The sequence below is a fragment of the Alligator sinensis genome, unplaced genomic scaffold, assembly GCF_000455745.1.
Source record: "Alligator sinensis unplaced genomic scaffold, ASM45574v1 scaffold917_1, whole genome shotgun sequence".
Taxonomy (NCBI): Eukaryota; Metazoa; Chordata; order Crocodylia; family Alligatoridae; genus Alligator; species Alligator sinensis.
Genome location: NW_005841988.1, coordinates 158819 through 172988, shown reverse-complemented (window position 1 = coordinate 172988; position 14170 = coordinate 158819). Strand labels below are relative to the sequence as shown.

The 14170-nt window shown below is 44.5% G+C and overlaps 1 protein-coding gene across 1 annotated transcript in view; it reads left to right on the top strand.

The window, feature by feature from the left end:
- The window catches only part of LOC102379424 (ADAMTS-like protein 1), a gene marked incomplete at its 3' end in the record, with an annotated part of 697172 nt that overhangs the window by 524210 nt on the left and 158792 nt on the right, over nt 1-14170 (top strand). The gene's annotated exons all lie outside the window — the stretch shown is intronic.

The window sequence follows — 14170 nt, the reverse complement described above, 5'->3', positions numbered from 1 at the left end:
GACCTAAGGGGCCTCCTTGGCATAATTTAGACCCACCCCTCAATAAGTCTCCCACACCGGTCACAAAGGAGAACTTTATTGATTACAGGGGTAGGGCAGAAATAGGGTAAAAGGTAGAGCAATATCAAGAAATCTTATAGGAATATCAAAGGAATCCCATAGAGCAAACCAGGGTGGCTGAGGTAGCCGTTTCAACACGCATCTGAGTTACTGAAGCTAAATATCTGATGGGATCTCTAGTAGGTTACTCACTCGCATCGTCCAGAGGTGCTTGTTGTTTCCTCTGGAGGCAGGGCACTCTTGCAGCATGCGGTGATGAGGAGAGAGCCAGGTTCAGATTCACCTGGATGACCGCATGGATAATGGCTCCCCTTCTTCCTGGCCCAGGCCTTTTTAAAACCTCCCTGACCTCAGCAGCCGGTCCAATCGAAGCTGCCAATACTGGCTACAAACCGTCCAATCTGCAAAGCATCCCTGGCTACCTGGGCCCGCGCGCAGGGCCGGGTCTTCCCCCCCCTGCCCAGGTGACCAGAGCATCGCCTCCCAGGCGCCAGGCTTTTGTCTGCAGACAAGGAGCGAGATCCCCGCTGTGAGAGATTCAACACCAGCCTCTCAGGCCGGCTGAGACAGATCTCTGGAGAGGGGCACCGACGGGGCATTTCTGTCACACCTAGGGCTGGGAGTCATGCTGTCCCAGGGGCAGAGATTTTCCCTCTTAAAGGGACAATGTGTGTTTTTTGTTGTTATTCTTATGTTGTAGCCCAGGGGCTTATGTTTATGTTGATGTCTGTACTGGAGGTTTGGGATGGGACTGTAAGGGGCAGTTAAGGAGGTCCCATTAGTATTCAAGAGGGGCACATGATACCTGCTAGAGGCAGGATCAGAGCTCAGGCAATCAGAGAGCCCATAGGGGGCAAAGAGTGCAAGGTACTGAGCACACAGGGGCCAAGGCCCTGGTGCCAGAGGGGCACACCCAGGTAGGGGCCTGGGGCACAGCAGACAGAAGCCAGGGGCCTGGTGATTGGAAGGAACAGATTGAGCTAGTGCCTCAAAGGCAGGTCTGATGTGGTGGGCCTAGGCTAGAAGGCCTAGCTAAATTAAAAGGGCAGAGGTTAAGGCCCCAACAGAGGGAATGACGTCTATGTAATTCCCGTGAGGCATGGTGTAGGAGGAGTTTTGAAGCCACGCAATTAATCTGTAAGGCTCGTGCTGCCCTCTGTGGCACAGTACTAGAGTGAGGTCTAACAAAGGGCTTAAGGTCCAGTGAGTTCTTGTAGGGTTCAGTGGACCAGGGCCATGTGAAAGCCCAGCAGCCTCCTGATTTATTATTTCAACATCAAGATGTGGCAGATGGGACAAGAGGGCACCCTCAGGGAAGAGCTGGCATAGCCACCCCATGAGACCTCAACCCATGGCAGTGACCATAAAAGCCTTGCTAAAGTCAAGGTACATCATGTCCACTGCTTTTCCTGCATCCACAGAGCCAGTCATCTCGTCATGGAAGACAATCAGGTTGGTCAGGCTTAGAAGTGCTTAGAAATGGGTTCCTTGAGGACCTGCTCCATGATTTTCCAGGGACTGAGGTGGGGCTGGCTGGTCTGCAGTTCTCTGGATCCTCCTTCTTGCCTTTCTTAAAGATGGGCACTATATTTGCCCATTCCACATTGACTAAATCAAATATTTCATTTAAAAACCTACAGAAGTGGAAACTACATGAGCATCAATGCTCCTGGCTCAGACATGGCTGCTAGCTCCAGTGTAGGAAGCCTGTAAGATCTGAAAGTTATTAAGCCATGGTTGATATATCTTGAGTACTACCTGCCATAGAATTGGAAGCCAGGGAGTTTCTGACTCTTGGGAGAAGCCTTTTCTGATTAGAGTTTTGTCCAAACAGGTACATCTTGATGAAGTTGTTTTGTTTTGTGGTTATGTAGGACAGTATTGAGCATTTATGAAGCTATAGATAATTTCCAGTTACATTCCTATTGGTCTGTATTTGTGACATCTGGTGACTTTGCTAAATGCTGCCAAGGATATTCTACTTAGACTCCACTGCTTTTATGGTACTTGTTAGGGCTGTGTGAAGCTTTGGTCCCTGATTCAATTCAGCCCAATTTGGTGGCTGAATCTCCGAATCTGAATCAAATTGGAGGACCCTTTAATCTCTCCTAATTGAATTGGAACCCTCCAAATTGATTCAGAGATTCGGAAAGACTCGGCGATTTGGATATAGACACAGCTTTAAATGTAATTTCTATACACCTCCAGGTAGCAGGTGTCTCATGAATGCTGGGATGCATGGAATGTCCCATAGAAGTACGGGGGGATCCCCAGCTCACTCAGCAGAGGACCCAGAAGTAGACCAGAAGCACTTCCAGTCCACTTCTGGGTCTGCTGGGGAGTGCAGTAGGGGTGCCTCCTGGGTCTGGGTGGGCACGTGGGGTCCCCCCACGGCCGATTGCTAAGCCAAGGGAGCGTGGGGGGAGGAGACGGTGTACTTCCAGTCCACTTCTGGGTTTGCCCCCGAGCACGTGGAGGGCCTGCCCACACTCCTGTGGAATGCTCCATCTGCCCTAGCATCACAGTGTTCACAAGCCACGCTGGTACCTTGAGGTATGCAGAAAAAACATTTAAAGCTGTGTCTGTCTGAATAGCTGATTCTCTTAATTGGTATTGAATCTTCAGATTTGGGTTCAGCTGAATTGAATCGGGGACAGTGATCTGAATCACCAAATCAAGTTACTGTTCCTGCTTTGGGCTGAATCCAAATCAAATAGTGCCCACTTTGCACACCCTAGTGCCCATGTTTTTCAATGAATGTTACTTCTTTTAAGAAGACAATTGGTGATGCTGTTAGGTGAAGACATGGAGCTCATTGTACATATCAGAGGTGAAAGAAGGCAACTTAAAGTTCTTCCCCTCCTTCCTTTTTGTCTCCACAGCAAAATTTTAAATATAATCTCAGAAGTGGAACTTGCTATTGTATGTGCCAAGTAGATCCTTGTATTTGTGAATGGGGTCAACATTTTCCTGCCATGTACAGCATATGGCATTCTGAGTGTGTTTTCAATTTAAGTATCTTTGTTTTAAAGGGTATCATGTAGCCCTTAGTGTTGCTATGGTAAACAGAATTATATTGAGCTAAAAATATTCCAGGCAATCTTTTTAATATTTTGTTATTGGTCTACTCTCTTGAAATTTGTAGCATGCAAACCTCGTTGTGCCTACTGTAAAACTTCCAAACATGATTGAAAACAGATATAACAGCTCAAAAATTGCATAGCTCAGCTATTATCTCCTCTGTGTTACTAATATGTGTACATTTCACTGGAACTCTACTTTGTTTTATATACAATAAAACAAAACAAAATAAAATAAAGGACCTTCAGGTCTTGCCACTGCTGCTTAAAGCAGGATATGCAATATACAGAATCCATCAAATTCTGGTTACAAGGAAAGGAATAGTAGTTTGGTCAAAGAGATTCTTTTATACACATGCACATGAGTAAATACATTCTTTATTCATTACTTTATTTAATTCTTTTTACATTACTTCTTTATTCAATTCTTTATTCATTACATAGCAGAACTGTTTTGGGCAATATTATACAACTCCACTTGGAAATCACAAGTTTAGACTTTCTAAATTTGACTTAATGGCTTTTGCAACTTCCACCAGATATTGTATTACTTTTGCAAAAAATTGATTTTCATTGAATAATAAATGACAGTATTGTGGTACAAAGTTCCACCATCTCTTTAAAAAAAAAAAAAAAAAAATGCAAAGTATTTTCTAATGAGGAATTTGTATTGAGTGGGGGAAGTACAGAGGGTGGGTAGCAGATGTGTGCTTAAGTTAAACAAAATTTCAGCTTTCTTCGTTCTTCAACCACTAATTTGATTAAAGTTGAATTGCACATAGAGGAGCCTTCAGGGTAACCTCTGATCTGTGAAATTGGTTAAGCTCTTCAGATTTCATGGACCAAAACAAAGAATACCAATTCTTCAGACACTATTTTAGCTTAAATCTTCAAGCTTTCCACATGCTGAACTCCAGGTGAAGCCAGTGGAAATTCCACATATGGAAGGCCTGAAGAGAAAACATAGATGGCTATAAAAAGCCCTTACTCTTCACTTGTTTCTTTCTCTCAGATATGAAAGAATATGTGCACTGGGGTGCTGTTTTTTAAATTTTATATCTACCTGGCTAGCATGCATTGCTTTTCTGCATTTAAAAAGTTAATAGGAAATTTCTGTAAGTCAAGGAAAAGCAAAATGGCTAGTGACAAGATGAAAACTGAGAGGAAATGGAGATGAAGGTATTTCCTTCCAAATAGATTTTACCTAATGAGACCACTTTGCAAAAGACAAATCAGGCTATTTGGGGAGCTCTATGGGATATAATGATGATTGGTCATTATCAGTAATAATTATCCTGTCACTAAAAATGAGAGCCTGAGGAGAGGAAGTGAAATATAATTAAAGTACACTTGATAAGAAAAAAGTAAGGTTGCTCAGTAGGCAAAAAAAAAACCCAAGTAAATTTGTTGGGGGAAGACAGCAAATAAACAACTGAAAAACAAAGTAACTAAAGATAATGTGAATGTTGTTCCAAGAAAGTAAAATACTTGTTTCTTAATGCTTTTTCACATGTAAATGTTTCATTTTTTTGAAAATATAAAATACACAGTTACGACTTCATGGTTCCTCTGTTTACTAGTAAGAGGGATGCTATAAGCCTGATATAAAAAAACCATTAAGGTCACAAAAAGACACCCATCAATTCACTGAGGTTTTTGATCATGTCCTGTAACCTCATATTAGTTGGTACCATTGTTCATCTTTATTTTTTATGCTGTAGGCTTGTGTGAATCAGTCTGCAGTTACCATTGGTATTATATTTCATATTTATCTTTAAAATCTCAGTTTTTCTGGCATCGCATTGTATGTTCTTTTCCCTCTTTTATGTTTAAAATATCTGATATTTTAAAGGATTTTTTCCAGGTTTTCTTCTAGCTTTTCTGTTAGGCAGTTTCTCTTTAGAGAGGGCAGGTTGCTAAAGTGGGCAGATTATATTATGAGTGGATATTCCTCAAGATCCTGACCATACCAGCTCAGTTAGTGGTTTGTCAACTAAAATAAACTTTATGCTGCAGGATCTGAGTGTTCATGGGATGGGAAGTTTTAGAATTCATTTAAAGAAGGGTATGTCCTGCATTCATTAGTTCTTATTGGGTTCTCCAGTACGTGAACACAGGTTGACTTCCTAGTGACATTGCTAACTTAGTTTTGCTGTGGTAAAGGCTGCAATACAGCCCCAGAAGATGTCTGAGACACAACCGGGAAGTACTAGGATTGCAAAGAATTAGACTGTTGTTGAGGACTGATTGGGGAAAAAAAATCTGTCTACCTGTCTCTCCACTCCAAATGTTAAACTAATTCCTGGTTTAAAGCTGTTTCTCTTGTGGTTACTTCTCTCCTTTCCTTCTTTAGGAAGCTGAAGGAGGATATAATGGTTTAGAGTTATTCAAGAAACAGTTATGGCCAGTCTCACTGCTTTCGTTATCATCTGTAATACTACTCTGCATGGGTCCTTCTATTAACTTGCTACCAGCAAACATGAATATTATAGTATTGTGTTCACTTTAGTCTAAGTGGTATTTGTATTTTATTTTCATTGGTCTAATGAGGCCCTCACAAATTTGGATCATCTCCACTTAAGTTTGCTGTCAATTGAGTTAAGATACAGTGCTAAATTAAGAGAAGTCATCAATAATAAACTTGCATTGCTTTTGCAGCTACCTAAAAAAGAAGAGCTCAGCAATTATTTTTCTTGGTGAGTAGTATTGGCAAAAAATGTGATGCACACAGCTTGAAGTTATCACAAATACTGTAGTTATATTAAGTATTAATATAGCTTGTATCCATCCAATTTCAAATCTGTTTTTCCCCCCACCTTCCTGGGTGCCTGATGTTGTTATGTCTGCGATTTGTTTTTTGAGATGGGGTTAGACAGTCTCTTTATACTGACTCCTCATTTAGCTCTGGGTCACCCATGATCTCCTGCCATGAAGTAAATAGTGGCACGAATTGATACCACCTTTATCACAGCCACAAATTTGTGGCGTTTGTGGCACAACAAGGGGTATGGATGTCTGTTTGGTCTTTGTTTCCACCATAAAAAAAAATGTATGCCAGAACAAAGGTGATGAAAGGCAATGTCTGTTTCTACCCATCATAATGTACTACAAGCTGTAGCTGGTGCAGAATGTGGTGGCCTAGCTCCTCATGGGGGTAGGTTACCAGGAGCACATTACTCTAGTACTTTGGAATCTGCACTGGCTTTCAATAATTTTCTGAATGCCATTCAAAGACCTGGTTTTGACCTATAAGGCTATAATCTGTCTGCGGCCTACGTATATAAGGGACTACCATCTCATGTATGCCCCAACCCAATCCCTAAGGTGAGCTGAGAGCAACCTACTGCAAGTACCATCAATGTGACAGGTTTACCTGATGAAAACACATGGGAGATCATTATTCATAGTCACTCCTTAGCTTTGGAACTCTGTCTTCTTTGAGAGCCACCAGAACTGAGCCTGGACATTTTCTGAAAGTACAGTAAGACCTTCCTGCTTCAGCGAGCATTTAGCAAGTGAGGCTAAGTTGGGATATTCTTTAGGGAGTTTTTGTTTTTTAACTCTTAAATATTCTATGTACTTCTGTAACTAACTTTATCTATTTATTGTCCTGAGCATTTGTTGGGAAGAGTGGCATAAATATCTAATAAATAAATAATCTAACAATGACCCTCTCAGTTAACTTCCAGCTCTGGTTATACAAGCTCCGCCATTTTTCCTTTTCCCTATAGAGCAGGATGAAACCAGCAAGGATGGTAGCCTTCCCAGTGCTGGTTAGATCTCCACCTGTTTCTGAGCCAACTGCCTGCCCCTCTTTTCCTGCCACAACTTGATGGAAAACTTATTCAGATGTTTCCCAGGTAGAAGGCTGCCCTTTAAGGTGTCTTGGTGTGACATCCATTCCACAGCTCTGTACCTCCCCTACACTGCAGCCCATGCCTCGCAGATTGCAGCTGGAGGAGGTGAAGGATGCAGTCCCCTCTCTGGGACCTTTGGATCCCCCTTAGGCCCTGGCCCTGCCTTCAGGCCAGTCAGAATCCTGAACCTCTCAATCCAGGCATTCCTTGCAGTGGGCCCTGGCCCTTTGACCCTGCTTTGGGTCCTGGCCCCAGCACAGACCAGTCAAGGGTACCTCTGATATCTTTTATTAGACCAACTGAATAGTTGGAGAAAGGTGTATTAGCAATTTTTGGGTTTAAAAACCATTCATCAGGCTGAGAGAGCATCTGCAGTTGTTGTGTGTGCTCTTCCTGGATGGAAGGAATAGTAAAGAAGCCAGAGGCTCTCATGCAATGCAGACAAGAAAGCCAGTCAGTGAAAATGTAAACTGAGGTGTCGGGGGGGTGAAGTTCATAGACTCATCTGTGAAAAGTGGTTTGTAAATTCAAATGAGCACCAAACCTCGCTCACCCCATCACCAGAAGCAAACTTCCTACAGCCCAAAACACACCGTATGGATCCAGAGCATGTCATGACAAGAAATGCAAAACCTGCCAACATATCTCCAGTACTCCCACAATTACTACACCCCACAACAGAACCATCAACGCTCCTGGGTCTTACAGCTGCACCTCCAGAAAGGTAACATATCTCATCCAGTGCACCAAATGCCCTGAAGGAAAATATGTAGGAGACACCAAGCAACAATTGCACACCAGAATGAATGCACACTGAAAATGTATTTATAGACAAGAATACCTGACTACCTGTGGGGGCACATTTCTCAAAAGAAAGCCACTCTGTCTCCAGTCATTGAGGCCTGATCCTCAAAGGGAATTTGCAAACCACTTTTCACAGATGAGCCTATGAACTTCACTTCATCAGGACCTGGCATCTGCCTTTCCAGCACACTTCATAATGTTTGCTGTGCTGGAAAGTGTATGTGTTTAATGTGTGTGCATAATATATCTTTTATGTGCAATATACCTTCTACCTGTAATATATTGGAAAATGTATCCAAGAAGAGAGACTAGCAAGTGACTGACTACTAGGAAGCCAGCCAGTACCTTTCACACGCTGTTGCTTCCAGACAAACAGCTCACAAAAAGCAGAGAGGCTTCACACAGAGCCTTATATGCTGTTTCTCCGTCCTTCCCCCAGAGCAGTGGGATTGGAAGGAACCACAGGGACAGAGCATTGTCACTGTCCAGCTACAGATGTCAATATCAGAGCAGATTTTTCCCACCTCTCTTCCTCCTCCCTCTTCTGAGTTTGTTTCCCTGCAAACCCACCTCTGAAACATTTTCAGGTGGTTTGTTTCATTTCAGAGATGTTTCAGACCCTTCCATTTAATATTGGATTCGGTGTTTCAGGTGCCGAAATGGGCCAAAACGCCTCCAAAATGTAATGGCTGCCGAAATTTCACACAGCCCTAGTGTCCGCACAAGTGTTCCCTGGGGACAGCTAGCAGCAGGACACCTTGTGCAGCTGCTAGTTGTCCCTGGGAATGTCTGTACCATGCACCCTCTGGAGCACAGCAGGTTACTATGGATGGGGTAGGAGAGGCTGGGGTCAGCACTGGGCTGGCTCTAGCAGCCTTATCTGGAGTCCTGGGGTCTGCAGCAGTAGTGATCCTGCCGCTCTGAGCCCAGGTCGCTCTGGCTAGCCAGGCTCCAGTTTTGAGTGGTGCACACTAGGGGTATGCAAAATGGGCCATATTTGGTTTGGATTTTCCTGAATTGGGGGACAGTGATTCGATTAATCGATTCAAATCACTGTCTCGATTTAGATTTGGCTGATTCTGATTGGGAGAATCAGTGATTCAGCCATAGACACAGCTTTTAAATGTTTTTTCTACATACCAGACATGGCTCATAAATGGTGAGATAGTGGGGCAGATAGAGCATCCCACAGGAGCACAGGGGGGGCCAGAAGTGGACTAGAAGTAGGTCTGCTGCACTTTCAGCTCTGCCACCAAGCACGTGGCGGGGACTCCCCCTCCCATACATTCTTCCCAGCTCAGCAATTGACTGCAGGCGGACCTCGGGGCCCCCCCCCCCCCCCAACCCAGGAGTTACCAGTCACTGAGCTGGGGGATTGGGGGGGGTCCCCTGCACACTCCACAGCAGACCCAGAAGGGGACCAGAAGCACTTCTGGTCCCCTTCTGGGTCCACTGCTGAGAGCACTGGGGACCCCCCCACCTGCATTCCCATAGGACAATTCATTCGCCCCAGCATCTCCGCATTCACAAGCTACCTGGTACCTGGCAGTCTTTGTCTTCCAAATCTTGAGCCAGGGAAGTTCCATTCAGGGTGATGGTTGGGTCATTGAGTTGATGGTTCAGTCATTCAAAAGGAGCTATTTTTAGACCTAATGACATTGTCTCTCAAGCACCCTCATTCATCCCCATTCATTCAGGAACCAATTTACATAGAAGGGGTAGGTATGAGTCACGGTTGCAACATATTGTATAGGGCAAGGGACACAAGATGAAATGCTTGACATACAAGATGGAAACTTGACATTACTTAACATCACTTCACAGACAGAATTAAATCATATAAATTCAATATAAAGCAGTAAAAAATTAATAGGAACATAATATAATACAATATAAAGCGGTAAAAATCAATACAAACATAACAACACTATTTACAATATAAAAGGGACTTATTACAATAATAGCATAGCTTACCTAGTACTACTTGTAATCACTTATAAGGGATAGAGAGGGCAGAGAGAAAGTCAGAAATAGTTGGGGAAGAGGAGGGGATGTATTTCAAAAGAAAAAGGAAAAACTGGGGTTTTGCTACAAAGGCAGCATACTTAAAAGCCATGCCTTGACTATCTTGTCTTTTGCGTCAGTTTTAAAGTGATTTGACCATACTGAATTTAATGAAGTTAAATTGATAAAGGCCAAGAAGATAATTAGGCTTTTGGACCTGTTGAATTCAATAAATTATGATGAAAAGCAGAGTATGTTTGAAATCTATTTCCATTTTTCACTTGTTTAAAAAAAATCAATGCCTTTTTTTAAATCACTGGAGCCATCTACATGAGATGCTTTACTGCACATTAGACTAATCTGATTTTTTTTTTTTAATCATACAGATGGTGATTACTGTCTATACAAACACAGAAATTACTGCACAGTAGATTAATTTAACTGCTGTTTTAATAATTGAAATCAGAGCATTTAAACTGATGTGCTGAAGTGCATGTGCAGACACTGACTGGGAACAAATTGCTTCTGGTCAACCTAAGCAGCAAGGGGCCACAGGGAGTTGGGGGGGAACTGTCCTGGCTCAGAGGGATGCTGCCTGCCAATTATGTGGATATCAGGACCTGTACCAAGCTCAACAGGGCAGGGAGATCTGTCCCAGCTGCCAGGCAGCTACCTCCCAGCCACATGGAGATTTGTGGGGGGGGACACGGGGTTCAGTTTAATGCACCTGAATTTTTTTGTGCAGAAAATTCAGGTGCATTAATTGCATGTGTATATGCTTCCTGCTTTGATCTAAGCAGCAGCAGGCAAACTAGTCAAAAACAATTCTCCATTACTGAAAATGAAGGGGTTTTATAAGACTCTTAGTTCTTTGTGGGCTTTTCTGGTAATTAATTTATCATTGTCAAGATACATTATCTCCAGAAGTTCAGCTAAATTTATCTGCAGTTTCTAACAACAGCATGATCCTTACCAACATTAGGGCTACACAACCAGTAAGAGACCTCTCGGTTCTTCTTGTTGCATACACAGACTTATCTAATCTTCAGTTAGGTTCAAGTCTCAGTTCTTTTGCCCATTATTTTGATTCCCCTGTCTGCAACTTGCATCTCTGGCTTTTAATAGCTGTACATCTCTGCGGGGGGGCGTTAAAAAGAGGAACGAGGAACCCTGGCCTCCTTGGAACCTTTTGTTGTAGACTGTTCTGTACCCAGATGAGAGGAAGCATCCAAGATTCTTTTTGTCTTTATCTTATCTTGACCATTCTGCATCTTCATCCTGTTTGGTTCCTTTCCCAACTTCTATTCTGCATGTCTAATGGCAGTGGAGGAGCTAAGGAAAATGAATATGCTAATTGGCATTCTAGTGTAGAGTTCGTACACGGGCATCAAGCTATAGCAGCACCAAGATTAGCCAGGAGTCCTACAGTCCCACTCCTTTACAAAGACTAAATCTTGTGGCAAGGAAGGAGAAAAGCAGAAGAGGGAAGGAGACTTGGGATGAGACTTACATTCTCCTTCCCAAGATATGAGATTCTTTCAAAGTGTATAGCAAAGGGCAGAAAATTTTCTTGAGGAGGGGAAAAAGGAGAGGAGACAAACAGAAGAGGTTTTTTTACCTTCCAGATAAGGAATAGAGAGTGAGCTCTGAAGGTGCTACCTTGTGATAATGGACCCACTCTCTGAAGACATGGGTGTCCACAAGTTTACAATGTTTAGCTTTTTGATAGTTGATATATGTCAGTTTGTAAGTCAGCAGGGGTGTAGGTTGTAGCCGTGTTGGTCTAAGGACACAGGCAGACAAGGTTCCTTGGGTGAATCTGATATCTTTTATTCTCCAACTCAAATAGTTGGAGAATAGTTATTAAGCAAGCTTTCGAGTTCAAAAACCCTTCGTCAGGCTAAGGAAGTTTCAGCAGTTGGTGTGTGCTCTTCCTGGATGGAATGAAAAGTAAAGAAGCCAGGGGCTGAGGAGTCAGTTGCCAGGCAGATTATAATATATCAAAAATCCAATGTCTATGTTTAGTCCATGATCTCTAGCATCCAGCAGGTTGATGAAATGGAGCTCATAGGCTCGTCTCTGGGAAGTCTTGTGTAAGTTTCCCTTGAAGATCAGGACTGAGAGATTGGAGAGAGAGTGGCCCTCCTGTGAGAAATGTGCCCCCACCGGTAATTGGGTATTCCGGTCTTTGATAGATTTCCGGTGTGCGTTCGTTCTGGTGCGCAGTTGTTGTTTGGTCTCTCCTACGTATTTTCCATCAGGGCATTTGGTGCATTGCATGAGGTATATTACATTTGTGGAGGTGCAGCTGTAAGATCCAGGGATGCTGATGGCTCTGTTGTGGGGTGTAGTAATAGTGGGGGTGGTGGAGATGTGTTGGCAGGTTTTGCATTTCTTGTCATGGCACGGTCTGGATCCTTTTGGTGTGTTCTGGGCTTGAGGAAGTTTGCTTCTGGTGATGAGGTTGGCAAGGTTTGGTGCTTGTTTGAAGGCTAGGATGGGTGGCTCTGGGAGGGGTGATATGTCATAACCAGCGCTGGTTATGACACATCACCCTTCCCTTGAACCTGTATAGAAAATCCTCAAAAAAATTGCAACCCATACTAGATAGAGACCCTATTCTTAAAAAGATCTTCCCTGAGGGGGATCAGGCAGGATCTGTACCCACACCCCAGTAGCAAAGGGATAGTGCAGTGTGGGATCATTGTGAAGTGGCAGATAATCCCACATATGCTATCTACCTGCACTGCTGATATAAGACCAGCTGAGGCAAGGAGATAAAACACTTTAGCACCACAAGTATGCTGATGCATCTCAGGAGGCACCACTCCCTTGCCCTGGCTCCTCCTCAGGCTGGCACCAGTGGAAGCATGACCAAAAAGAAGTCCCTCTCTTGCTCCAAAGCCCCTGTCCCCAAGAAGCAGAGGCAGGCCACCCTGGAACAGTGGGGCAAAGGTGGACAGAAAGCAGGGTGTGCTGCAAAAGCAAGTGAGATCACCCAGAGCATCTAGGAGATGCTTGCTCTGGATGGCCAGCTCTTCTTCCTAGTTGGGTGGCCAGGGTTCAGATGGCTTATGGCCGCATCCTACCAAGTTCCTGCATGCACCACCTGCAGCAGGAGGGTGGTGCCATCCCTGTATAAGGCATGCAGAGAGTACTTGAGGCAGGAGCTGCACACAAGGCAGGCCCACAGGTAGCCTTGCACTTCACCTCGGACATCTGGAGCAGCTGGATCATGCCTACCTCTCCCTCACAGGGTACTGGGGTCATCAGCCAGGCCCTTGGTGGGCTGTCCTTCAAGGCAAGGTGATGGATGAGTCCCACACAGCAACAGAGATCATGGTAGCCGTCAACCACATGGTGCAGGGGTGGCTCGTTAGGCAGGGCAAGCTCACCCGTGGGTTTATGGTCATCAACAATGGGGCCAATATGGGCAAGGTGGGCCATGACGCCAACTTTTTTAGCATCTGCTGTGTGGCACACAAGTTCCACCTCATAGTCAGGGATACCTTGGAGGGGGATATGGCTGTTGGTGATGGCACTGTCACAACCAGCCAGCTCATTTCCAAATGCAGGAAGGTGGCAGGCTACTTCCACTGGAGCATCAAGGGAGGGCAAGATGCTGTGGAACAAATAGGCAGAGCTGAGCGTCCCACAGCACACAGTCATGCAGGATGTGGAGACTTAGTGGAACTCTACATATCTTTAAACTAGCCTCGTGGGGGGAGGGGGCCGCAGGAAGATGAGGAGACACCACCCAAGCAAGGCAGGTGACACATGCAAGGAGTGCCCAGGTAAGAAACAGGGGTCTGGATAGTCTTCCTAATCAGGGTGGGGGGTGGGGGCAAGCACAGCTATGCAAGGCCTTAAATGCCTGTATACCAATGCTCGGAGTATGGAGAACAAACAGGAGGAACTCGCCCTCAAAATAGCCAGTTCAAACCCAGACATAGTGGGGCTTACAGAAACGTGGTTGGATTCATCCCATGACTGGGCAGTTAGTATTAGGGGCTATAAGCTCTACAGGTGGGATAAAGAAGGAAGGAAAGGGGTGGGGTGGCGCTCTATGTCAAAGAGCAATACACATCTTCTGCCAGCAAAATGGGGTCAGAGGAGGGGCAAGCTGAGGTGCTCTGGGTCAAGATACAAGGGGGTCATGGGGAGAGGGGTTTAACGGTGGGGGTCTACTCCAGACCCCCCCCCAACCAAGAGGAGGAGCTGGACTGGGAATTTTTGGGCCAGCTTGCAGAGGCACTTAAGGCAAGGGATGTAGTTGTCATGGGTGATCTAAATTACCTGGACATCTGCTGGGAGGAGCAGTCAGCCAGGTCAGACCGTTTTAGGAGGTTCCTGGCCGAGATACAA